The sequence below is a fragment of the Haemorhous mexicanus genome, chromosome 1, assembly GCF_027477595.1.
Source record: "Haemorhous mexicanus isolate bHaeMex1 chromosome 1, bHaeMex1.pri, whole genome shotgun sequence".
In the NCBI taxonomy this organism is placed as follows: domain Eukaryota; kingdom Metazoa; phylum Chordata; class Aves; order Passeriformes; family Fringillidae; genus Haemorhous; species Haemorhous mexicanus.
The window spans coordinates 69614804-69642648 of record NC_082341.1 but is presented as its reverse complement, the minus strand read 5'-3'; the positions used below and the strand labels follow the sequence as shown (position 1 = coordinate 69642648).

Here is a 27845-nt window from a genome sequence, read left to right as displayed (position 1 = left end):
CTTTAGTGAATCTCCCTCCAGGGTTTCCATGTCTTTCTGCTCTGTGCTTAACCTATTCCATGCATGCTGGAAGATATTGGAGGCCCTCAGTTGAAACCTTAGTCCAGAGAGCAAGATAAAGATAATAAGTGTATCAATCTGAATAATGTGTTCTCCATATAACATCAATACCACAAAATGTATCCTAAAATTTAGGATAAATTACTTTGTGCGCACCTGCGTACCTCAAGCCCCGCATTCACACCCAGGTCGGTTACTGCTTCTAATAGCAATTACATCTCAAATTACAAACATCTCAGTTACAACCTCTATTGGCTCTCAATATGTTCAAAAGTATGACTTTCTATATTTCAGTCATGTGGGATAACGTGGGAAAAATGCAAAAATAATCTTTTACTGTGCAGTGGCTGTTATTCCACACTGTTAATCTTGGCACAGAATATCAAGCACACACATCTCTGCTTGGGATCCTTTGCATGAACATTGCTGGAAAACACACTTTGGTATGATCAGATCCTTCACAGTGGTTCTTCACCAAATGAGTTAAAACACAGCACATGAGTTAAAGTAGACTTTGCAGGATGGAATTTTCTTATCGTATTTCACATTGTTGTTTCAAAAGAAAAAATGATGAAAACTTGAAGGTGCTTTAGTTTACATTAGTTTACATTTAGTTTAAATCTCTTTGAGGCCCCATGTGTTCGCAAAGAATCAGGTAAAAGCACATACAAACTGTAAAAACAATTTTAAAAAGCAATGCTCAAAAATACCAGAATCTGAGACATGTTTAGGCATATGCCTAGTCACAGGCCAGAACAAAAGTACAAAAATCTCCCACCTACCTTTTAGCTGGTCTAGGAAATGTTGGTACAAGACTAACAACTTCTCAGTCTTTATCTATCTTTATCTGCCTCTTTCATACAGTATTTTACATGTTTGGCTAGATACCATGGAGATGCACTTCATTACCTGAAAAGCTTCTCAAAAGTGCAATGGCAGGGGTTTCTGCAGTAAAACCCAAATGTGCAGCAGCTTTCATTAACATTTCAAGATCCTCTTATCAGTATTAAACTCAGCCATTCTGGTTCATTGAAACACATACCCAGCCTTCTCACCAGTAATCCCTAGCTCTTAGCACTCAAAATTAGTTATTACTCAGTTTCTCATCAGACTGCTGAAGAAATAAATCAGGTTATTTAAACAATTATGAATTCTTCAGATTTTTGATGTTGATGATTTTTGTTTCTCAAACTTTTCTATGTGATCACCAACATCATACTTTTTAAAAACAGATACCTGAAGGTCACATGAAATAATATGATTCTAGAAGGCCATGCTATATAATCAAAATATATTTTTTATTTGTTAGCTTCACAAACTTTGTACATAATCTAGAGCAAATAGTCTGGACTAGGCAAAGGCAGTCCTTGTTTATTGGAGGGACAAGAGGTGGAAGTGGGATGAGAGATTGCTGCCCTCAGGAGTAGGGAAACCAGCAGGTAAGAGCAGAACTGTGACTTCACATGAGCAACCCATGGAGGTGTCGGGGATTAGATGCACCTTTTGCAGCAGTGGCATGAGGTAAATAAACAACAACATGGTCCTTAAATTTCAACTGCAATGAAACTAAAAGCAAGAGCCAGAAGCCGCTAAGTGAGGGACAAAATTTTAATTGTCTTCTTTGAGTCTAAATGGAAACGTACACACAGACCTAAGTCTTGATGTATCACAAAACACCGCAGATGCACACATAGTAAAACTCCGCTACAAAAAAACTAACTTCAGACCTGGGTAAACCTCAGGGTAGTATTCTCCCAAGAAAAAATTTATGACAAGTCATTTATTCCTGCTATAAACTATTTTGGCTGCTAGAAAGCCAAAGGACAGGGGAGAACAGAACTTGTTTTATAAAACAAAGATAAGTTTTCCTTTTCCTTTCCACTTCTGACTAGAAACATTTGACCAGTGTCACTCAAAATAGGCTGTATTTAGTTCCAAGAAAAAGATCAAGTTAGATTTTCCCTGGCAGCATAAATGATCTTGGAAAAATATGTGAATGAAAAAAACAAATTAAAAACCTGAAAAGACACAGAGGACTAGAATCAAAATGTTGATGTCACTTCAACCTTCAAAGTTCTTGCTTTCTTTCTGCGGGTGCATCTCAATTTTCTCAGCATTTCACTGCAGTTGCCATGAAGGTGGGATCTGTTTGTGGGAGAATGGTGTCATGGCAAAAATTATTCCTAAGAATTTTACATATGATGGGACAAGGGGTGCTATTCTCCGGGTATAATGAGCTGTAGTCCTGCTGCCTGCCTTGTCCATCTATAGAACAGTGGTGGCAAAACAGCTCCAAAACAACAGTGTGATTCCAGCTGGGCACTGTAACTAGGCAGGATTCTACAACAAAACAGCAGCCCAGAGTAAAGGAGGGAATGAAAACTGTTCTCTTACCCAGCGTAGATCAGGGGGGGCCTTTTGTGTCAGAAAGAGGTGGAAGCCCACTGCGTGCAGGCATGTGCATAGCCATCAGAAATGAACATATGTCCTAAAAATGAATCCCCTGTCATAATGAAACAAAGCAGAAGTTCTCGTGTGTGTCTCTGCACTTATTTCCATAATCTTAACCATACTCCTGTCCTGTGCATCATCTCTGGTCTGCACAGTGGGGGCAGGTCACACAAATAAAATCCCTGACATTTTGCAGCTCCTTTTAAAAGTCTGCATCCATACAGGCATTGTGACAGATGCTGGACCAACAACCCTGAAGCAGCATGCTGCTGCAGGTTGGAGCAGCTGTGGCACAGTGGGCAGTGCTGTGTGTCCCCTCTGTGCCAGCCTGATGCAAAGGCACCACAGCAGGGGGGAGTCAGACTTAGAACCAGTGCTTTAGCTTCTTTGCTGAAAGATGCCAAACTTACAGTCACCAATTAATTTTATTCAGGGTCTCTCACCTGGGGAGGGGCAGGAGTCACCACCTCATGTCACCAGCTGGTGAGCAGGCACAGCAAATTTGTACCAGCAGTCAAGAAGTGCAAAGGCAGATTCTGCTCTCCGCTGCACGAGTAGAGGACAGCTCTGATCTGCAAAGCAGCCTCTGCCTGTCCCTCCAATTCAAGTAGTTCAGAGCCTTTTTTCCAAGGAGACAAATGTTTCATTTGCATTTCCCTTTCCCACATCGGGTACTAGGAACAAATTGCTGACGGCAATCACACAGACTGTACATCACACAGCACTTCTGAAATCTCCTTTTGTGTGTTTCACAATAAAAATATTATGAAAATCCACAGTGGCACAGGTCATCCTCCAAGTCACAGTATTTGCTAAGCGAAGAAAAACAGGCAAGGCTTATGGTTGTGTCATCTGACTGCATGTTGGAAGCTTCCTCAGCACTGTAATTGGTAACACTCGAGTTCTTTTACAAAGTATTGAAACTGCAGCAGAAATTAAACACATCTGCTAGGGAAGATATAAGCCATTTTTGAAAACTCAAGGTATATTACACACCTAGAATATACCACCACTCTACCCCTGCCCTTCTTTGAAAGGTGGGGTCAGACTCCCAGATGTAGCCATATAGTGAAATCTTCATTTATCATGCACCAATGTCCTATTGCTTGATCTGCCTCCCTCAGCCAAGACCTCAAACATCTCCATGTATGAAACCCTGGATCAATCCCCAAACCTCTCTGCACCCAAGGGCCTGGAGGACCCCAGCCCTGCCACAGGTCTTACCCCAGGTGCTGCTTGCCCCTCTGAAAGCAGACAGCAGCCACATTTTGCTTTCCCCACAGAAGACAGCTCCTGTGCTGGGCAGAAGAGATACATGTCAATGATTTGAATTCCCTGGAAGCCCAGAAGTAGTTTCTTGCCCACCTGGGAATTGGATAGCATTAACAATAGGCACAGACTGGTTTGGTTTTTTTTATAAATGCACAGGTTTGAATCTTGCCATCTTTTCATTTGCTTCCAACTCAAAAATTATCCCACTACTTTGAAAGCTAATGGAGAAACAGTGGAAGAGTGCAAATATCATACAACCCCTAACATCACCTGTGAGCAGCCAGTTGGAAAGGATATGAGGAAAAAAGATATTCTGGCCCTGGGAATCTGTGTCCCAGCAAGCTGTTTCCCAAAGGGCCCTTTGCATGCAAGTTTGAAAGGATGGGGCTGAAAATCAGCATAGGCAAAGGAATCTTTTTGTCAGAACAGTCCTTCAGTTGTGGAGGACTAAGGATACAATTTTGTGACTTAATTTTCCTGAATACCATTTTACAGGAGGCCAAGCATCCTGCATTTTTAAGGAGATTTCATAGACTGTTGAGCTTAATATAATCTCCCACAAACGTTTATAGGGAGAGTTTTATTTAATACAGTCTGTGATCTGTATAAACATCACCATGGTTTTAGGCTAACCAAACTCTGAGCTGATCTAGAAGTCGTGTGGGAGCTTTATTTGGTATACTAAAGTAGCACAGTTCAAAGTATGATTTTATTTGCAGTAGACTGCTGGGAATTAGAGATTAGTCATATGAGGATTTTAAGAGTCGTGTAGTTATTAGAGGTGGAATGAATGGCTTTTGTCTTGTAAAATGTCACCAAACTGTCTTGTTACTTCAAATTACAGGACTAAGTAGTTACATACTTAAATCCCCAAAGAAAGACTTGCATTTTTGGGATGGGGATGGTAGGATAAAAGCACAGAAGGAGAAAAATCAAAAGGCATCTGCAAACAACATTCCACACTATTCACTGTTCTTACAAGTAACTAGAAAAAATGGCACTATAGCTTCCAAATGTAATTTGCTCTCATGACCCTGTGTCAGGTTCGTTCAGTTTGCAAGTCTATTTCCTATTATTAATTGTCAGCCTTGAAAACTCCACTTGGGATCCACAAATCAAGTCGCATCTCTTCATGCCTCCTAAATCACCAGTAATGAAGATTCTGCCCTTTGTAATTTACCTGTCAGTGCTTTCGAGCTCCAGACTCAAATCCATCTTACTCCTGCAATGCCTGCATCTGCTGGCTCTGGATCTTTTCTAAGGAAGCACTTTTGTTTCAACGTGGAGGAGACTAAGACAGATATTTCCCAGATTGCCTCTCTTTTTTCCCCTCTACTCTCTTCAAACAACCTCTATGGGTTTTATGTATATTTCTGGGATGCTCAGAATATTTGCAAAAGATAGGTCTTTAAATATTGGAAAAGATAAACTAATGAAGAGTGAGGTGTGATTACCTGTTGTGTTTTGCTGATGTATTTCTTGATTTCAGTAGAAGAAGAGGCAGAGGAGGAAAACAAAAAAGGATGGGGACAACTTGACCACTGTAGCAGAGTTTCAGTACACTGTGCATTCACTAGGTTTTATGTCATAGGCACACAGGAACACAGGCTTTTGAGACATCAAACTTCTGGACATTTTGCCACCAGTATCAACAGGGAGCACTTGTCCTATTTAGAAGTCCGTCCTTCTTCACTTTCTAGACTGGGTATTGATTTAATTTGCCTGATCATGCAGTTTATTTAAGCTTGTACTTTTAGGAAAGTGATAGTGCTTTAGATGAGGAAGTGTCTCTCGGTAGATTCACATATGGCAATTGCATGGTGAGTTGAAAAAGAAGCAATCAAGGGCTGTGTGTGGGAGTTTCTGATTTGTGCCTTGGAATAACTGCCTCTCTGCCAGGTATGAAGGCAGAGACAGAACAAAATCTTCTGGCAAAAATATCACTATTTTTGACTTATCTCACATAACAGGTTCAGAGACCAATCATGATATCTTAAGCCAACTCTAGACCCAGCATATTTAGACCTGTGTTATTCTGCCAGCACTTCAGTTTCCAGCAGGTAATCCTGCTGACCTAGAATAAATCTCCAGATGGGCAGAGGTAATCTGAATGCAAAAACTTTGTATTTACTCCCCCAAACATCAAACCGATTTGAAAGTCCATATAAGTTTAAATTTTTTTATCGTATCACTTTGGAGGATGGAAAAATGCCAATGGTCCATGATTTCATTCCATTCATTCATCAAATTATTGGGATGGTGGAGCCAGGAGGAAGAAAATCACCTTGCAGGCATTAAACAAATATGACAGAAAGCTACAACCTGTCAAGAAAAGTTAACTATGTAAGACTTCAGCAAACATTAAATGCAGTTTATTCTCTACTGACCTAAGAGTCTCCTCGCAAAACCACCTTCTCCTTAGTATGTTGCTTGAAAGTGAACAGCATACAGGATATTTAAATAGTTGCAGGACTGAGGCCTCATATATACTCCTACCATCTTGGAGGTATCTCATTTTTCCCCAGCTCTTATTTCCAATTTACAGGGCTCTAAAATAGCCACTATACTTGACTAAGTAGAGCAACACCGGTGCAACTTTAATCTCAGGAGTTCCCAAAGCACCTGACTTAAAGAATGCAGGGGAAGTATGTCAGGGTAGGCATCAACCTCTGGCACACCATGGCAGTATTCATTTTCTCAGTCTCTTCGAACAGGTAGAGTTATGATGATACTCTTCCTCTGTGATAAAATATGCCTCAGCCAGTAGTGTTTTGGGTCTTTCTCCCTTGATCTTCAAAGCTTATCTTAGGAATTTACAGTGTAGAATTTGCAGCCACTGGTAGAGATATCTTAGTACCAACAATATCCTCATGAGTCATCCAGTGATGCCACAACCACTCCTAGAAGCACAAAGGATAATAATCTGTTATTCCTGCTTTGAATAACCCAGCCTTACTTTCTTTATTTCCCTTAATCACTGATGAACAAGCATCCGAGTAACCCATGTCCTTATTTTGACTCTTTTTAAATATTTGTACTTGCTCATACACTGTTGCAGTGAGTTCCACTGCTTATCAGTCACTGAGAGGAGACTTCTTCCTCGAAGACTTCCAAACATGTTCCTTCAGGGAATTGCCCCACATATTCTAACACTGTAGCAGCCCTTAGCAGTTCCTTACTGGTCACCTTCTCCATGCTGTTCACAGCAGACCTCCATGGCAGCCCTCCATCATCTCCCCACAGACTGGAGAATGTGACTTATTCTCATGCTATATAATCCACAACATCTATCATCCTTGCCCTTTCCTGAGCATTTGCCAGTCCTACTGCATCCTATTTGAGATAGTGTGATCAGAACTGCGTAGATTTATGTGGGGACATAATAATGTTAGATCTCTATTCCTTCTCTGATCATGTCTAGCATTCTATCATGAGGTCACGAGGGAACTGAAATGATAGGTTTTATAATACTTACAGAGGCACTATCTTCTGTGCCCCAGCTGAAACAGCTTTTGCTTACAGGCGATCCAGGCTCAGATGAATGAGAGGATGCCACCCATAAAAGCAAAAAAAAAAAAAAAAAAAAAAAAAGAAAAATTAAATTAAATTAGGTAGTCAGACTAGAATTTATTTTAAAAGATAAGTTAGTGAGATTAAAAAAAAAAAAGAAAATGTATGCAAGCTTTCCTAGCACAGTGTTTTGGAGGGGTGAAAAAAAAATTGTAATTTATTTTCAAGCCATGTTTTGAAAGCGTCACTGAGGAAACCATACCAGAAATTTAGGATATGTCTATGTTGCACAATGCTAATTTACCTAGCTGAGCTAATGCAGCTATATTGCTTACTGTACTCACAGCTAAATAGTTTAGGGCTCTCTGAAATCTGTTCATCAAATTGCACTGTGCAATGGAGAAATACTTTTTTTAGCCTTCACCACCACAGGGCACCTTGAAAAGCCAGGTGTCACACAACTGTGTCCTTTACAGGAATAGTAAATAGTAAAATAGTGCTTGTGCTACTCTTGCAGACTTAGCGTATTAAACATACCTTGCAGAAAGGCTTCAGCCAAGACAACCCACATAGCTTAAATGTGCCTAGATGAACCTGCTTACAAATTTCAACAGAGATGCTCTCAGGCACAAAGTTAAATCCAGGAATATGGGTCTTCTGCAGCAGTAGGGTCCTTACTCTGCACAGGCTCAAAACAGAGCAGCTGGACTCTGTCTTGTCCAGTCAAAAATGCCCCTGGAACTGGGAGACTTATGTCTTTAACTCTGCTCTAGAGTTAAAGCTCTTTCTGCCCATAACAATACCAAGGTTGGTACTCACTGAGGGCCAAGTCCAAGGGAGGAGTTCCCTGCTGTTACAGATTTGTTGCTGCTTTTACCTACAGCCCTTAGCCACACACAAGCCCATTGGGGCAGCTCCACTGCCTTGTGTACAGATGTCTGGTGTGCCCCCAAATCCACAGGGAACAAAAAATCCTCAGGGTGCCAAACCCCCTCTGACAACAAGCAGCAACACTCAGCGGTGCTTGGAAGGGACAGACGCAAACATTTCCAAGTTGCTCTTCACTGAAACAGGCACCAAGGAATCTCAGATCCTGGACACCAGAGTAGCTATCTTCAAGGGCTGCTCTGGCAGAAATGCAGTACTAAATTAGCAGCTACCCATGAAACATGCAACTCACTCGATACCTGATGTATTTTTGGTCTGATGTCTGTCTGCCAGCACCCTTTAGTGAATTTTCTCCTTAGCTAATTTTAACCAGATTTGAAAGAAGGGCTGGGCTATCACTGATAATTATACTTTTATAAGTTTCAGCGATCTGACAGCTGGAGAGAGAGTTAAGACCAAAATTAGTGCTTTCTATCAATGGAAAGCAGGCAAAATTCAGCCACTATATATTCTAGCAAGCCTGAGGCAGCCAACGAGCCTATACAAGTTTGATGGCAGAGTAGCATTGCTGGCATTTGCTCTTGCCAGGTAGTTTTGCGGTAGTGTATGGTTTAGGACACAAACTCTTAAGTGTGCATGTTTAATTATATCTGATATTGTCATAATAGTTTCTATCATTTTGTTGAGGTATTTGTAATAGCAGAGCATCAACTGAAATTAGGCTGATTTGTGAGGGAACAGTCAAAAATATCTATTTTATTGTAGGAAAAAAATGCAATTACAACACCTCAGAAATTACTTTTATACCTCTTGAACAGCCTGTTGTTCAACTTTAATCTTGCAGTTACTAGAAAGTAATATTGGACAGTGAAATTTGTATTTATTTGAAAAGAAACTCAAAGCATGTCAGGCCAATCTTCTGTTATGTGTCAAATTAAGGGAAATTGTGTTTTGCCTCCAAATTAAAAAGAAAAACAATTCTTGAGGAATAAAAGTGTCATTGTTCAAGGAAGAGTAATAAAGTATGAATGCCTTTCCTTCAGCTGGCTCTCTTTGTAAATAAGCAAGAACACAGAGGTCAATAAATTGTCATTACCCAAGTTTCATAAATCCTCAGTGGTTGGATTTTACCCCATAGTTTAGGTTACAAGACCTTAGAAGGGGCCAAGAAAAATTCATTTGGAGTATTTTTAGGCAAAGATGAAGCCTCCTAACTTTTGTGGTTGTTACTTGCAGTGTCAACACGGAAAAAGCTGCTTGTCCTGGAAACTGCTGGTTCTAAAACACAGCTCTCTGCACATGAAACCATTAACAGAAGCCTATGGCCACTGGGTAGAATTAGAGGGTTTACCTATTCATTATCAAGCACAGCTTTACTAGCAGATCAGTTGCAAAAGACAACCTAATTTCCTATTGCTTTTTTTGGTTAAAAGTAGGGCCAGGACAGATACAAATAGCAAACATCCCTGAAACTTGAAGCACAACACAGAAAGGAAAAAGCAGGAAAGCTGATTAGAACAGAAGGTAAAATATGACCACCTATGCACTAAGCTGCATGAATCCTACAGGGAGCTACCCAAGGACTGCAAATTGGTTCCTCTCACAAGGATTCAGTCCCTATACCAAACAACATGTTGAGCTGTAAAGGATATATAGCAGCACAGTTTGAAAGGGGAAAAGCAAAAAAAAAAAAAAAAAAAAAAAAAACCAAAAAAAAAAACAAAAAAAAAAAAACCAAACACAGAATGTCTAGTATGCACTACAAAATTAAAAGACTACTGAAAAGCATTTTCTGCTTTGTGGAAACAAGTCTCAACTTACCTGAATTGTCCTGTGACTAAAGTGTGAAGGAAATGTGTCTATTTGGGTACAACATCCTGAAAAAAATCTGGAAGTGTATATTCAACTAACTATGAGTAAAATTTGGGCTTCTGCTTACCCTAACCTCCTTAATTTTGAAGCTTGTGTTACTTGCACACATCAGATGATTTTTACTCCTTCACTCCCTTGGAGTGAAGTAAGCTCAGCTCATCAGGCCCTGTCTTACATGTTTCTTTCTGTACTGATCCCAAAATACAAGCCATATCTCGCCATCCTTCTCCAGCAGGACAAAGAGAGTGGCCTCTGTGGTAGTGTACAAATGTGAGAAAGCCACCATGACTTAGCTCTGAGCCAGACCAGAGGGGGACAAGTGACCATGAGAAAGCTGTTAATTAAGCACTGCTTCTACCATGAATAGGCTGATGGAGGGCATCATTATCAAAAGGAAGCATGCATCTCTTCAAACAAGCTACTTCTTGTCCTTGCTTAGTTAACAAAGAAGCCATTTGAGTATGTCAGGTTAAGATTACTATACACACTGCCATGGGGAGTCCTTGAAAGCAACCTATGGACCTAACAACAGACAGCATGTGATAGCATTCAGAGCACAGCTTTTGCTGCTCCCATGCCTTAGTGAAGCTCTTGGTGACTTTGGATACTCTGAGCAGGGACACAGGAAGTCTATTAAGAAGGAATTATTAAATATTGATTTTTTTTTCCTGGCATCAGGTATTAAAATTAATGCCAGAAATTCATTTGTCCTATTGAAACTGACCCAGAAAAGGTGCTTCATCAAGTTCAAGTCCATGGAAAAGGAAACAGGGGCAATGATGCAACAAACTTTTCCATCTTACCCACATAGATCACTCATGAGAACCTATGAAAGTGGCCTGAATATTGAGACCACAACATCTGGCAGAAGGGACTGTGCAAGTGCTCAGGAATTTTGCTGATCCTACACCTTGCAGTTGTCTGTCTTCCCACAGAATTCTGGCCATAATCTCTCAACCAAGAATTCCTCGGTCATACCCAGTAACCTGCACCATCTATCTGCTCAGCTGGCATACACTGCCATTTACCCAGGTTGCAGATGCTTCTGCAAAGAAGACTCAAAAGTAAAATATTTGCATTAGATCTCAGTCAGAAATCCTGAACTGTCTGCACTATCTGCTAATAGAGGAGTACCCTTCAGCAGTTTGTCTCATTCACACCAAATTAACAAAAAGCCCCGTGTTTCTTCTAGAGTTCAGCACTGGATTTTAAGGCCAGTGTGACTTTGTCCAGAGCTGGAAGAGCTCCAGGGCTGAAGACAAGGAGGGTGCCAGCATTGAGGCTCAGCTGCAACTCGAACTAGGATACAGTCTCGCTGGCACCTCCAGTGCTACCAGATCCACTTTACTGAGGGAAGGCTGGAGGAAGTCTTAATGAGTTATTTAGGCTGTAATCAGGTTGTTCTCTGCTGACAATGCAACACATTCCTTTGAGCTAGGGCTTCAGCTTACCGGTGTTTTTCCAGAAAATTTGGAACTACTGATCTCTTTGGAAGAGTAGCCCAAGGGGGTTGTGAAGCTTTTGTCCTTGAGGATTTAAGGGCCTGACTAAGAAAAATCCTTAGTAACCTGGTCTAACCTCACTCCCTGTCCTACTTTCAGCAAGAGATGGGACTGGGACTACAGACTTCCCAAATTCAATTCCAGCCTGAATTGTCCTATAATGCTGGAAAAACATAGAAAACTTGTGGATAAATAGGCTTCTGCAATTTTTTTCACTCTTTGGGTGAAGTAAGCCTAATTTTTTTGGTATGTTTTCATGAATATTTAATTTTCTTCATTAAAGCAGATGTTTTCATTTGGAGATTGGTCTAAAAGCCATTTTCACATACAGGAAGATGAAGGCAAAACCAAAGTTAATTGTGCATGGGGTGAGGGGTGGAAGTCTGCAAAGCTCTGGAAAATTGATCCTGGTATGGAGAGTCTTGAGGGAGTTTTGTTTCCGAAAGGGATAAAAATGACACTTTCTTGGGAGTCTTTCTGGTGCCTTACAATAGCATAAGGATTGCGTAAGACACTTGCTCAAACTCTTGCACAAAATCATGGAACCACAGAGTAACAAGCACAAAAGAACTTCTGGAGGTCTCCAAGCCCTACCTCCAAAGATGAGATACCACAGTGTTTCTGAACAACTTCTTCCAGTGTTTGGCCATCTTACCTGTAAAAATTTTTTTCCTTATATCCAGCTGTAATTTCTCACTCTGTGACTTGTGTCTGTTGCCTCTTGTGCTTCCTCTGCTACACCGAAATCTAAACTATATTTGATGGTTCTCACAGTCCAAGCCTCCTTAAGAGATGGACATCAAGCAAAGACATCAGCTGGCAGAACATAGAGTAACCATGTCTGGTGACAAAAGTGAGTAATGGGTGACACAGAGAGGTGCAGCATCTACTTTTTAAGTAAAAAAGTGAAATCTGCTATTTTTATTCTTTCATGCAAAGTCTGAACTTACTTAACTCATGGCTGAAGTACTGTAAAATCATGGTGTGAAATACTGGGAAATGTCAGCTATGCTGTGAGAAAACCTACCCTGAACCAAAATTTAGACACTGCCTTAAATAGCAATTTCCATTGTATTGTCCTCCCTTCACCAAGTTGCTCAAGAATGGCAAACATTCTTCTTTGTTCTCCTAGATCCTAATACAAGTTCATTAATTTGCTCTCCACTTTGGAAATTAATCAAGTATTACTAAAAATGACCATTCAGGTATAATTTCTGTCACTTACATTTGTAGCAAGTCGTGTTTTGCCCTATGACTAGTCCTGTTTATTTCTGTGATGACAGAAGTGGCAAATTCTGGCCCATAATATCTGTGTGCCTCAAAAATAGAGAATGGAAGAGAGACAGTGAGAAGAGATTAGAGTACCATGCATGCTCAGTAACCACCCACACACGCCTGCACCCCCACAGAAAAGAAATCTCACTCTACAAAAAGTTATTAATTGTATTTTAAAGATCGACAGGTTAATTGAGCTGTTTGGGAAAAACTGACTACAGAATCAGTTTCATTCTGTCATTACATTTTGTCAAATTAAAAATCCAAGTATATTTTTTAAAGTCTACGAGGAAGACCAATAAAGACTATGATGGAGTCTAGGACACCCTCACATTCTTTTCCACACTGCCTGCTTTCATTGCATATCATGAATATTGGCATCAAGTTCCCATACATCTAACTTCCAGACATTATCCTCCTTTTACAAGCTGGCTTTCACTGAGCACTTTGTATTGTGGGGTATGAGCCTGAAAAAACATGAAGAGATAAGTCAAGTTTAAAGAGAATAAAACACAAACAAAAGCCTTCCAAAACACACTCATAAAAAGTAGAGATGAAGCACAGAGGGGTTTAAAGGGTTTAAAGATTTATTTTCGCAGACATATTAGTGAAGCGTCTGGCAGAATGGTGATTAAAGTTTGCAGTCACAAAAAGTACATCTCACCTAACTCTACTTTTTCAGCAAATGCCTTCACTGTGTTTGGGCTCTTTTGAGGGGAAGGAACCAAAGGACAGCTATGATATTGTACCTAGGAGAACCAGACCTCTCTGGGGGTTCTTCCAAAACATGCAATAATAGAAGGCACACTGTACTTCTATGCATACACAAGATATGAATAGCACAGTGGTGGGCTGTCCATGCTCTACAGACTTCCAGTGTCTACAGACTTCACAAAATCTTAAAACGAAAAGAACCAAAAAAAACCAAAAACCAAACCCTAAAGCAAAAATCCTACAGATCATTAAAATTAAAGCTAGTTCCGCGTAATTTGGTGCTGTGGGCTCGTTTATATACCAAGAGTACATAGTAGACCTCTTTGAATAGCATAGTCTAGGCAGTGTCCCTAGCACAAAACTTGCTCAGTCTCAAAAATTTCCTACCTCTGTTCTGCACAGTGTATGGCAAGAGCTTCACACCATGCAGAGCATTCAGGTTTGTAGGACCTGGCTGCTGCAGTGCAGCATCAGGTGGCCTGTTGTATAGGCACACACTGTGCCAGGCAAACTGCAATATTGGCATATTAACATCAATATTGATATATTAAGATTGACAAGCTGAGATGAAAGAGTGAAAAGATGAGGAGTCTATCTCATTTTTCACGCAGAGGAATTGTGGAGCTTGGTTCCAAACCACCAGCTTTTCTCCTCTGCATATGTCAAGATGACCCCCTACTTCCCACACAGCTACCAAATTTTATGTATTCACAACTTCTCTCCTTCACTCTAGCTCAGAAACAGCAGAAAACCATCCTGCATTAAATAAAGAGCAGGCAGATTTTGCAGCCCCTCCCTGGGGTCGAGGCACCAGAGAGAGGTTTCTGAGTGTATGGGGATGGAGACAGTTTTCAAGTACACCTAACCTCCTTTCCACGGTCACCATAACCTTTGTTCCTTCAGGCTCCTTCGGACTCACCACAAACAGCACCAAAGGAGAGGGCTGAAGAAGCATGGATGGTTACAGGGCACTGTTGGCTGGATTGTTTTCTCACTAGTGAAACACAGTGCTCCACAGCCCTGGTTATCCATGTGAGACTTCAATCACCATGAAAGCCACACAATCCAGAAAATCCAGGAGTACAATACTGATTTACACTGGTGTGTAAAAAACACTACCATTACAGAGGAAGCCTTCCCACTGGCTTTTCCTCAGTCAGTGGATGAGGAGGGAGGCACTGCCATCAGCACATCTGCATCATGCAGCAGGGACATTCTGCTGCCACTCCACCATCAACAGAGCGACATCCTCCCTCTCAGCTGCAGGGTAAACTACTTTTACACACCCTGCTGTCAGCCTTGGTACTCTATCCCAGACTGATTTTTTCAGTTGGTTCAGCAATAAAACACCTAATGATGCAGGTGCCTGAATCATCATTGGTCTCTGAGACAAATCGCTTGGGTATCCCTCTGTGGAACGATTGCTCCAGGCTCTTTGCAGTCTCAAGCAGGCATTAATACAGGCATGTGTCCCCTGCACACCGTGCCCTGCTTCCATTAGAATGTTTTGCAGCAAGATGAACTGGTCTCACCAGCTCCTCTGCTGCAAGTGCCTATTCTAAAGAGGGAGTCTCTGATTCCAGCAGAGCCTCCCTCCTGGAGGTGTGGCACTGCGGGAAGGAAAGGAAGACTGGGGATTGCACTTACAGTGAATGGGATTAGATGACTGCTCTTGCTATTTTATTGAAAGCGCCCCTTCCCTTTCCCAAGCAACACTGAATAACATGGATATTTAAGTAGCATCAAGGCGAGATAAAGAGTATTGTATTAATACATATATGTATTCCTCCCTCTTCCAAACGTCAGCAGTTAGCACGCCTGATGAGAGATGCTGCAAAGAAACGAATTCAGGTTGAGTGCATCACATACTGACTCACTGCCATGAAGCTCTACACTTCAACAGAATTCCTGGTGAACAATGATGAAATATTCATCAGTTCATATTTGTAAATGGCCCAGCAACATACTGAGTAAATGACCTCCAACGAAGTGCCTCGCATTAAAATGGAGCAGCAACCAGCTGAAATGAGGAAACTACAAACTATGCATGTGTTTTGTCAGCACAAACAAGCAGCAAACACAAACAGACAGAAATCTAGTTGGACTCATCATCCTGACAGTGAGAAACAAATGAGAAGCCAGCCTGTTAGCTTCAGCAAGACCCACTGGTGGTGCTGCCTGTGGCAGGAGTGAGTAGGGCAACCTGGGCTAAATGTTACTTCCTGCCCTCTGTCACAAGCAGAAAGTGAACCAGGAAAGGCAGGAGGTTGAGCTGCTTGTTCTCCCCACATGCTGTCCCTGATTGTTCATCACCTCAAGCACTACTAGTCCTTAACTGCAGGTCTTGGTCCCTAAAGCAGAAAACACAAGCAAATACCCTCCAGAGGAACTGGGAATCCTGCCCCCCCCAAACAGATACATGATGCTGGACAGGAGCATCCCCACAGTTAGCATTTCTTGCCTTGCCTGCATGCTTTGATGGGAGTCCCTGTAGAGAGCAAGCCAGGTTTGCAAGGGGGGCAGGCTGTGAGCATGGGGTTGCCACCCAGCACTGCTCTTTGTCTGGGGTGCTGGTAGCCAGTGCTGATTTAAGCAGCAGAAGGGTGGATTTTCTGTCCTGCTTTCAGCAGTCATCATTATTCAGGATGCGTGTTTTCCAGGGAGGTTGCCAGAGCTGCACTGCACCGCTTGTGATGGTTAATCCTTGTACGGGAAAGCTCCACAATGAAAACTGTGAGGAGAATGCAAAATAAATTAGGAAAACCTAGCAAGCCATGGTCAGCCTTTACAAAACACAGAGACACCCAGGCGTGCCCCCCCGCCCCCCCCCCCCCCCAGACCTTTTCCAAGTTACTTTCTTGAAATTGATCTTAAAAACTCATCTGTTGTTGCCCCAGGGCCTCACAGAGAGGTGAGCTCCCACCACCAGAGCCAGGTGGGTGATGAAGCCCTTTTCTTTTTCATTTATTTATTAATTAAATGCACTGTGATAAGGCAGATCTACATTCAGGTCCACACACAGCTCTGCAGGTTCGTTGGGGCCTCGGCGGTCAGGAACTTGAACAAATAGCACCCTCAGGTGGCTCTCCGGGAAATAGACGTGTGGAAGCATCCAGGATATCTCCAGGCGGACCTGGCCATCCCTCCGCCCTCCTCTTCCAACCCTTCCAGCAGGGAGGGCCCACAGCCCCTCCTGGAAAAATCCAGGTCGCAGATTGTTAGAGAAAGCTCCAATGGGCAGCAAGACATATCCAGAAAAAGTGTTAAGGGAAAACTTTTGATCTGCTTCCTTTCCCCCAGCATGCAAGTCCTGTCCTTTCCATTGCTGTCAGCTGTGTGTATCCCAGCTCTAACTACCTGGTTTAATTGATTCCTTAACAGGCCACCAGGCATCCAGAGCACCCATCTGAGCATGGTACAAGGCTTAATTCCCTCCCTTTGCCACTTCGATTTTTGAGGGCACTGGCAAATCGATATTTTCACCTTGAAAACGGTTCCTGGTGTACAACCCCCACTGGGACACTGCTGGCATCCATCTCCCCCACCTACACAGGGAAGGAGGAAGATGCCTCATTCAGCCTCAGGCAGGTGCCCTTTCACCAGAGACTGCCTTTGAAATAACCTGGTTCCTTCAGCCTGTTTCTGCCTTCTCCTGCTTCTCGCATATTTGGTCAGTGCAAAGTGGGAGCAAAGTCTTTCCCACTAAATAGCCAGAGCAGCTTTGATCCCCTGAGAATCACAGAGCAGATAGCACCCCAACACACATAAAGACAACAGATTCAGCTTCTAGAATCCAGACCAGCTATTTCACAAACTCTGTGCTCAGGGTCCTGCTTGTCATCTTAACCTATCCCCCTAAATAGAGAAGTGGATAAGACAATCTGAAGGAAAACAAAATGCTCTTTCACCCACAGTGCTGCAGTGACTGCAGCCATACCTATTCTATTTCCATGATTACCAGAGGAGGGACCTATGCCATCAGTCTCAGTTGCTTTTCTCATACCTGGATTTTAAAAGATTTTTCTTCAGGTTGTTCTCCACTTCAGTGAACAATTAGAAATTTCTAATGGTCTCCTAGCAGAACTAAGGTAATTTAAATATTAATGCATATAAAGAATATCTTTAGTTGTTTGTATATTTATTTGCTTCTGCATACATGTTTCTAAACACCTCAGTTCACAATTTCAGCCTTGAGTGCCCACGGTCAAACCTTACAGCAACAGTTCTGAAAATCAGGACCTTCCATTGTTATGTTTGTGCTTATGCATACAGAAGGACTGATTTACATATCTAATTTCAGGCCTCTAATTTTCAAATACTTGCGGCCTGAAGACACAATCCAGTGTTTCCAGTTATACTGCCCCCAGGGGCACTTCTGTACAAAACACATCATCCAGTCACCTTGAAGGGATGTCAAAGCATTGCAAGTTGTTGACAGCCCATCTCAGAAAACCTCTGCCTTCTGTAATAAAGAGACCTCCCAATTCCCAAATATACTCAATGCAATAAAATTTTTGAACATCCCATATAAAGTTGATAATAGAGCACCTACCACAAAAGACAAAAAAAGAAGAGGAGATGAGATTACATTTCCCATCATGGCATCTGCATTAAGCTCAATAGCTGCTTATTTCTACTATAATTGTGCCAAAGTCATTTTGAATTTTATTTTCTTCATGCACCTTGCTCTGAAGCTGAGATATTTTGGGGAAAACAATGCACAAGACAGCACTTAAATGCAATAGCAACATCTCACCAGTTGCTACTAATGATGTCAGAGGAGGTCAGGCGGGCACAGAAGTAAGAATTGTCCCTACATTTGTACACTTTTCGAGTGGCTAAATAGCACCCAGGAGAACTGAGGTCTTCCTAGGACAGCAGGAACACAGAGCAAAGAAAAAGGAACATCTTTTTTCCTGCCACCTTAATTCTCTTTACTTTCAGGCTCTTCCTCAGCCCTGGCCTTCTATTTTTCTGTAAAAGGAGAATGCAGTGCTAGGGGAAGTCAGCTTGCAGCAGCATTGGACCGTGGGAGAGCCTGCACAAGCCACCTCCAGGCACTTCTGTAAGTACCTCTTTTCTACACTGGGCTGTCAGTTGTGCTGCTCTATTCTTGTAGAGCCATGGAGCAAGATGCTTGGGGTGGATTTGTTGGCAGATCAGTAGGGAATCATAATATTCCTGCCAATTTCATTTTCTCATGTGACCTGAGCTTGACTTAGAACATGGATTTCCTACAGAGACAAGTTTGAGCAGTGCCAGGAATTTGAAAGCCAGGTGGTCTGCAAAGCTTCTCCCCAGGCTCTGAGATCCTATTTCCTCGTGTTATTCTTTCCAGACAGCATGGAGTGCTGGGCTGGGGTGCACACAGCAAACTGAGTCCTCAAAACCAATGCAATTGCTCCTTCCACCACCGTAATCCTCTGGAAGAGACTGTGACAGAAGTGGGAGGAAAGATGAGCACGTTTTCTGCTAGGAAACAGATTCAGACAGGCTTTGACCAAGAATGCTAGTGAAACTTTTCTCTGCCAGAGGAAACTCTAAAAAAAAAATCCCTCTTTTTCATCTCGGCAGCATCCAAATCTGGCTTAGCTAGTCCAAACTGTCGTGTCCTTGCCAGCTCAGAAAGCCTATATTTGCCTATTTGGAAGGGAAAGCTATCAGGCTAAGGCAGATAGGCTTTTCTGAAGAAAGCTATCCATAGGTTCACTGATCTCGTGGGACAAGAAGGTCCATATATTAATTTTAGATATCTGGCAATTTGCGTACTAGAAATACCGTATGGTTCCCATCCATACTGACTTCTATTAAGGAAACAAAAGCTAGAATGAGCTGGAAACTCTCCCAGATGATGATCTCTGAATATCCATTGAGAAAAAGCAGCCTACCTCAATATATTACTTACCCCATCCCTAAGAAACTCTCATTAAAAAAAAAAAAATTTGGCTCCCTGAAGAGGTACAATAGCGGTGTTACAATTGTAATGGGATATCAGACCAGGACCTGGACCAATTATCATGGTCACAGAATGGTTAAGGCTTGAAGGCACCACTGGAGGTCGTCTAGTCCAACCTTCCCAGTCAAGCACAACTCCCTAGAGCACATTACTCAGGATTCTGTCCAGATGGCTTTTGAGTGTCTACAGAGATCTGTTCTAGTCCCGAGTCACTCAAAAAGTAAACAAGTTCTTACTTATGTTCAGGTTAAACTTCCTGTATATCAGTTTCTGCCCATTGCCTCCATTCTACTGCTTGGCACCCCTGGAGAAGCTGCTTTTCTCACTGTTTTGCCTCAGCAGGAACCAGGAGTAATGCGCTGATTACAGCTGTCTGCTTCTGCACTTCTTAATCTTCTTGTACAGCTACAGAAGGATCCCTGACACAGAGCAGGGAGTCGCAGCCTCATCCTAAAATGGCTCCTGTCATTCTCTCTAGAAACATTACAGAAGTGGCAGTGGTCCACAACACATATAATCCCATATCTATAATTACTGCCTTGTTGGCAAATTCCCGTCACAGATTGCACTCCGTTCTATCCCACCCTCACATCAGATGCAATCCACACCAACCTGTGCCTGCTGGAGCGCCTGGCCGGGGTAGCAGGATGGAGAATAGCTCACTGCACTGGCACTCTTGGGAGACAGAGAACTCAGACTTCAGCAAGTCTGAACCCTGTACATCAGCTGAAGCCACCCCTTTATCACCTCTGCTTCCTGAGCACCCAAGGAAGGGATGGATGTAGCATGTCCTCCTCCTCTACTCTCTCCCACTCCCCCACTCCGTTCTGTCCACCTTAGATGCAGTCGCAGCAGCCAAGCTCTCCATGCACAATTCCAAAAATGCTCAGCATGGAGGGAGTGATGTCTTCCAAAGAAGCAGCATTTGAAACAGCACAAGTCACTGAGAAAGCAACCTCCCTGTTGGCATTGTGCTGATGGCTAGGGGACACTCAGAAAACCTGTGCTTCTACAGTCAGAGAACAGCAGGATAAACTCAGGAATAGCTTTGCTGAGAGCAAATGAAAACTCCCTTAGCACATTTCTGGAAGAATGTAGCTTGGGAGAGTGTCAGCAGAAACTATGAAATTCATTTGCATCAGACTCACAACTTTCTGGCAGTAGGCTGACCAGTCTGAAATTCTCTCCTTAAATCCATGAGAATCCAGTTTAGTCTTTCTTCAGCTGTAGTTCCTCTGCCTCCTTTTTTAGTGTCCAAACAAATCCAACATCTCCACCCAATCAGCCAGAAAGGAGAGGAGAAACACAGGTTAGGGAACACTGAGGTTCTACAAGTGAACAAATGGCATAGTACGTCAATAAAATCCCAAATTATTGTCTAACTTAAGCCTTGCTTTCTTTCTTGGAAGGGCCAAGCTGCTTTTTCACAATGTCTGTTGCTGGTAAGAGAATTCCACTTTCAATTGCTCTCCTTTTTGCAGGTCTTTGAACTGGCACTTTATGTATCTCCCAGCACATGATTATGAGACTGTTTTTAAAGATTTCACATCAGGCCTCTGTGGAAATCAATTAGATCATGTTGAGGAAGGAAGACTATCAGTTCCAGGTGGTCCAGAAGCACAAAGGCAGCTCTTTTGGACATTTCACCCTGCTTGCAGATGACTGTTCAATCCAAAACCCTGCTGAGTTGCCAAGTTCCCCAACATAATACTTGTGCAACTACAAAATTCCATACCACTGCACTGTGTGCATTGGCTGTAGATACTTGATACGCATAGATATCACTTCCTGCCCTGTTGGGTCACCTGCAAACAGAATTTGTCTGTAGAGCCAGGAACTCTGCTCTTTAGATCAAACATTAACTAGTCCTTGGCTGAGATTGCTCTGTCACAAGGTCCCAGGGCATATTATGAAAGGAGTGTCTGAACACTGCTGAGCATTTCCTAGGCAGGAAGCTGAGCTTATTCTACAGAGTCACTTCCCCATGACCACAGAGGAAACTGCATTAGCCAAGATGGAGAAACACTTCCACCCAGAATGGAGAAATATTTCCACCAGAGTTGCAAAAATGGACAGATAGCACATGACTCAATGCAACTGTCCTGGTGTGCTGTTCCTTACTGCCTAACATGCACTGATCTGCATTGACCCAAAATTACACTCCAGCACCTCAGTGTTGGCAAACAAATTCAGTCTGTCCAGGAGGGCCACTGGATTTTAACAGAGGCCATTGATCCACTGTGATCCTGATTCAACACCAATTTAAACATATTGCCTGGCTGAAGACCCACTCACGAGCACTGTCTTGAGGTAACACATGCAAGACTGACTTCTGACATAATGACACCTGCCAAGTTCATGCTGAACCAAAGGCTGTTTCCATAGCTAATTGAAGGTGCATCACCAAAGCCATGCACTGAGAGGCAGTTCACAGAAGGGGGAATATAGCAGTGTGAAACACCTTTTGTCACTCCTTTAAAGGTGAGGTTTCAAAGCTTTTCCCATTCTGAGCTTCATCTGAACAGGATATCACCTCCAAGGCAGGTCAGAGCTCTTAGACCAGGAGAAGTCCCCATGTTTTGAGCTCCAGCTCTCAAGAAGTAAAAAAGTCTCTTAACCTATACAGGCTGTTCTGGAAGTGGAGTTTTCTTCTAATTGCAGTGCTTGGTCCTGGTGCTGAGAAGATTCCTCTTCTGATAAGGCACATTTCCACAATATTGTAACAGCTCTTTCATAAGAAGCTTGGAATTCAGTGAAGTGGTATTTTCTAAGGAGAACAGTATCCACTAGAAAATTCCCACCCACCTCAAAATCTAACTCTGCAGCGATAATTCTGCACAGCTACTGAGACTGGTTGGTGGAACTGAGGAGAGGAGAGGCAGAAGTAAATGAATATTTTTTCCTTTGCACCAAAGCTGTTTTTGCCACTTTTATCCTGGCAATGATTTTGGAGCCCACATGACTCCAAGGCCAGAATTCCTTTTCAGCCTTATACCACATACATTTGCATCATGAAGATGCGATGTAAACCCCACATAAATGTAGGTATGTGTCATTGTCTCTGCTCTGTGTTACTAAGTCTGCTTTCCTCCTTCCCATTCCATTATGCAAAGGTGCACACTGAGGACAAGTTGACAAACACGACAACACTAGTCCAAGAATAACATCCCAAACTCTCAGTCAATCTCACTTTTCATGGACATATGTTCACCTTAGGCACATCACAAGCATGGCTGTCCTCTCCAGACAGCACCAGAACAAACTTATCCTACATTTCCTCCTTGCATGCAAACAAATGGCAGAGGGATAGTATATAAAACTCACCTTCCTGCTCTAGAATCACAGAATGGTTTGGGGAAAGTTTAAAGTCATCCAGTCCAACCCCTGGCAATAGGCACGTACGTCTTCAACGGGATCAGGTTGCTCAGAGCCAGATCTAACCTGGCCTTGAATGTTTCCAGGCTCTTTGGGCAACCTGCTCCAGTGTTTAACCAACCTCATCATTAAAAACTTCTTCCTTGTACTTAATCTAAATTTACTCTTATAGTTTCAAAGCAATAACTCCCATCTTATTCCTACAGAAATAATTAAAAACCTTGCCCCTATATTTCTTGTAAGCCCTCTTTAACTATTGAAAGGCTGCAATAAGGTGTCCCTGGAACTTTTTCTTCTCCAGGCTGAACAATCCCAACTCTATCAGCCTTTCCTCAGAGGAGAGGTATTCCATTCCTTTAATCGTTTCTGTGTCCCTCCTCTGAAAATGAGGAACACAGCTGCTCCATGACAGCAGCATAATTTCACCATTTTTCTAGGACTGCCCACCAGTTTACTCCAGGAAAAACTAGTTTTTAACGAGAGGGAAAGGCTTGACACTGCACACCTCTATTACAACTGCACAGCCTAAGGTATGTATGTTGGTGGAAGCACACGCCCTCTCCATTTGGCAGCAGATGAGCCAGGAAACTTTAGCCTGTCGCACAGGCTGTAGACTCCAGATGGAGTCCTGAAAAATTGTAACACGCAAACTTAGTTTTCTGAACATTTAATATCAATTATAAAGAGAAGAAAGTTATTCCCTTTTCTCCATACTGCTGACTACTCCCTTTTCCTTTAATTTTAAAATGAGCTGTTAAAATTAAAAGAGTAGCTGCCAGAGTAGTCTCCTACTAAATAGTAGTAGTAGTATAAAGTGAAAAATAGTACAAAGTAGTATAAATTGAAATTAAAACCTGACCTGTATAAAACTATGTGGACTTATGCTATATATTCCAAATAACACCAGTGTTCCATGAAGAGCAGACAGTTCTGAAAAGCAGTTTAGCCCCAGGCAGCCACTAAGGGCTTGTGCTGAGAGCATGCCAGGACTCTGCAAAGCTCAGCTTTACAGTGGTTACAAAAATAACAGAACATCAGCCCCATCTGCAAGTCCTGCTTGCATCAAATTTTGTTACTTTGCAACACTCTCAGCCCCTTGGTTTGGTCTTGGAGCACTTGAAAAGACAATGGATAACTGGAGTAGCTGGGTTCCCACACCAGGTGCTGGGTTGGCAGCTAAGGGCTGGTGGTTCTCAGAAACCTTCATGCCCTTCTAAAGGAAGAAGCCCTGAAGGCCTCAGGCTCCACTGGTCTCTGCTCCCGGCAGGGCTTACCAGGTGCATGAGTCCCATCAGGCACGCTGCTGAGGGCACAGCACCTCAAACACCCCCAGCACTAGAAATCACAGAAAACAAAACTCAGGCACAGCTGGAAAGGGAGTGAGAGGGTAGCACATCAGCTTGTATTGCATTTCTGGGTCCTGTTCTTTTTGAACTAAAATATTAAATACACTATTACGGGCACAGTAGGAAAATTTTACTTTTATTGAGAGAAAAGGTATCACCTTTGGAAAATCCAATCTCTTTGCTGAGAAATTTTCACTCATTGTCTTTGACTAGGAGGAGATCCATGCTGAGAAATAGAAAGCAGAAAGCTTTTATTCAGAGCAAATTGCAAAAGAAAGGAAGATAAATCAGCAAAGCTTTTAATATGTAGTTTTCCCTCTGGCAACATTTCATTGTATGGTACAGGCATGCAAAGATGCCAAAGGAAAGAAGAAAAGATTTTGGCTTGAAAGAACTTGGTTAGGACTCACCTGATACTTGCTCAATAGAGAAAAAAAAATATCCTTAAATAAAACACTCTCTTAAGAGGAAACCCCATTGCTGAGGTGAAGCACTATCCAAGTCTACATTTGAAAAAGTTTTGCAAACACAAGTACTTGGCTGGGAGAACAGGAAAAACAACATATCTGTCACCATCTTGGCAAAAGTCACAGTGTAGGTGCAGCTGTATGAGTGCAAGCAAGAGGCTCCTTGACCACCAAGCCCCATGACTAGCTAAGCCTCTGCAGGGAACCCAGAGGGTAATTAAACAATTCAAGGGCAAGAATGCTGTATGAGCACAAACCATCCATTTGGAGGTGGAGGGGTGGTGATTTGCTATATCAGCAATCTTTTTTTAGACAACCTGAGAAGTTACAGACATTAATCTAACATTATCTGCTTACCAGTGGGCCTTGTATCTCTTTACTCTTCCCAATTACATTACAGACAAAATTATCTTCTTGATAGGGAACAAGAGATTTTTTTTCACTCTTTAATATGTCCAAAACATCTGATCAAGGTCAAGAGTCCTCTAGGTATATGAAGCCACTGCCTCTCAACTTCCTTTGCAGACATTTTTGAGCTGTTTATCTCCATGGTCAAAGCCTCCAGTCAGGCAGATAAAGAATCACACTTGTTGACCAGATAAGCAATGTGCCAAAACAGAATTCCCTCTGCCAGAACTGATACCATTTCTTTTAGATCTAGTTTCTCATCCCACAGGCTTCGGCTGTTTGAAGGAAAGTAGTTCTCAGAACATATGGGGTTGGTAATAAAGCTCTTTCTAGGAGATACAAGGATTACACAGGGAATGAAATGGCGAAACAGCGTCTGCAGTACTCGCTGTAAAACCTGAAGTAAAATTCCACTCCAAGTAAAATTCCCTTTCCACTGAGAAAGAACAACATGGTGGGACAAAGTGGAAGTGACAGCATGGCTTTCCAAAACATTAACTATATCATGGCTGTTTCCCCTCAGAACACTGGCTACCCAAAACCTGCCTGAGACACACATTCCAGCCTCACACTCACAAAAAAAAAATCTTGTGACTTGTCATTTTGAGTCAGTGTCAGGAGCACTGCCAAAAAACAAGCATGAAAAAGCTGTCTTAAAAGAGCAAGAGAGAGTCTATTCACCAGACGGGGAAACAGTGCCTGTGTATATCAGAGTTCCCAAGCACAGCTACAAAGTTGTATTTGGTTTCTGCTAGATCTACCCCAGGCATCCTAGTTCCAGTGAAGCAGGAAGACTTGTATCCCACAAGTCCAGTGTTGTTTCATGTTCCCAGGCTGTCCACTTGTTCTTAGACCAAAATCTCTACAAGGCAAAGCAAAGACACTTAGATGCAGAGAGGCTGCCTTCTGCCAAGAAGACTGCTTGGAGTCAGACTTCAAAAGCCACAACCAATGGCAACACTGCTCCAACAGGATGGGTGGGCAGAGGGAAAGGTGGTAAAGAAAAGCCCATTGTGCAGGAAATCATTCTAGTCCAGATCAAAGTTTAATTTAACCCATTAACCTGTTCCCAGTAGTGTGGGCAAGCAGGCATGCAAAGAAGAATAAAAGCAGACCAAGCCCATTTGCTTTCTCCCATGTATTTTTGCCACTTTCAGTGATTTTTATCTCAGGAGAGGTCCTGATCCTGATTTGGTTTGTTTATTGAATGATCCCCAGTAGGTCTCTCTTTGAAGCATTTATCCTATCTTTTAATTTGTTTTGTTCATTGCTATTGTGCTATTGAGCATTAGCCTAACATTTTAAGTGAAAGACCATGATGATGCTCCCAAAAAAAAAAAAAAAAAAAAAAAAAAAAAAAAAAAAATTAAAAAAAAAAAAATCTGGAAGTTACATTCTCAAGGTCCTGATCTGAAGTACTTTGTGTTTTGTAATATATCTCTATATACAATTTTCACTATTTTTATAGACTTTTGTGGCAAGAGATTTTATATTATTTTAGTTTAAATGTATTATAGTAATCCTAGACATTGTCTCTCCCTACTGTTCCCTTTTCAATTGCTCTTGCTTTTGTCAGCTATCTGCAGGGTACAACTTAAGTCCAGTCAAATCAGATCTGTAATTCAGATCTCATTATGTGACTCATATATGTTCCATGCCTAAGGAGAGTTGCCTGGATTCTCACTCTGGCCCTGGACATAAAATTTACCATTATGATAGCATCCAAAAATATGAAGCAAGCTTGAGCCTCATTATTTGAAGCAAGGTCTGGGATTGCACTGAATTGGCTTTTAAATTTAATACATCATGGTTGAAATCTTGGTAGTCTCTTTAAACTGTGGGATTACTTTTACTACCTTCATTGAGGCCAGGATTTTGCCTGAAGAATAGCCCTACCATTTAGCATTATTTCATAATTATCTTGTTACGTGCTTTCCTGTTTACTAAATAACATAAGTTTTCAGCTTTACTCAGTGGCAGAGCAAATGATACTTACAGCCTTCAAAGCAAGAAAGACTGAAATGGCCGAAGTGATCTTTTACCCAACTCTGTTATACTGCAGAGCCAATTTCTCCTTGTCTTGAGCTCAGAGAAGACTATGGCAGACATTTGCTTTAGGGTTGAATTCAGCTTGTAGCATTTTTCCAGTTGGTGCTCTGTCCAGAAAAAGACCTTTCTGGCAACTGCAGTTCTATTCCAGCCCTGGATCTTAAAACTGAATAAGAGAATTTTGCTGGAGATGAAGGAACTCTCCCTCCTTCCCTTACTCCTTCCCTACCATCTGCACCAGCCACTAATTTCTGCACAAAGCACAGCTCTAAAAGAGCTAGTGCAAATAACAAATGCACATTTTCACTAGAGGGCCATTAAGAAACCAGGCAGACAGGAGGAAAAAAATTAAGTCTAGGTTTATCTGACGGGGTACACTGCTAAATTGTATATTCCCAAAAAAACCACTGAACAAAATCAATGTAAATGAAGGTTTTAGTATAGCCAAGCAGAAAGAATTCATTCCCAAAAGTTTCAAGACTTGCTTATGTGGTGTCAGCTTTATCAGACACACCTCCTTTCCCTCCAGACGACAGATTTGTTACTAGGAAAAACATAGAGACCAAACTGTTCATCTTCCAAAATTTGGGCTGACTTTGTGTGATTAAGATGGTGCAATTTGGATTGCAACTTTTTTTCAGCCAGAAGGCTGCAAAATAAGCCTGTTTGAAGTTTCGTCCCAAATGCTTTGACTTCAAGA

General features: G+C 42.1%; 1 protein-coding gene across 21 annotated transcripts in view; it reads right to left on the bottom strand.

Moving 5' to 3' along the window:
* The window catches only part of F13A1 (coagulation factor XIII A chain), a 206647-nt gene that overhangs the window by 120918 nt on the left and 57884 nt on the right, over positions 1-27845 (bottom strand). For 14 of the 21 annotated variants that reach the window (XM_059853015.1, XM_059853036.1, XM_059853053.1 and 11 more), the window contains 3 exons: positions 16561-16737; positions 7259-16275; positions 6462-6683 (listed from right to left, as the gene is read on the bottom strand). The exons of 2 other annotated variants lie outside the window; for them this stretch is intronic. The gene's annotated coding sequence lies outside the window, so the exon portion shown is untranslated. Of the gene's footprint in view, positions 1-6461; positions 6684-7258; positions 16276-16560; positions 16738-22824; positions 22847-27845 lie in introns of those variants that run through there. 5 more of the 21 variants (XM_059852964.1, XM_059852984.1, XM_059853071.1 and 2 more) reach the window with 4 other exon arrangements.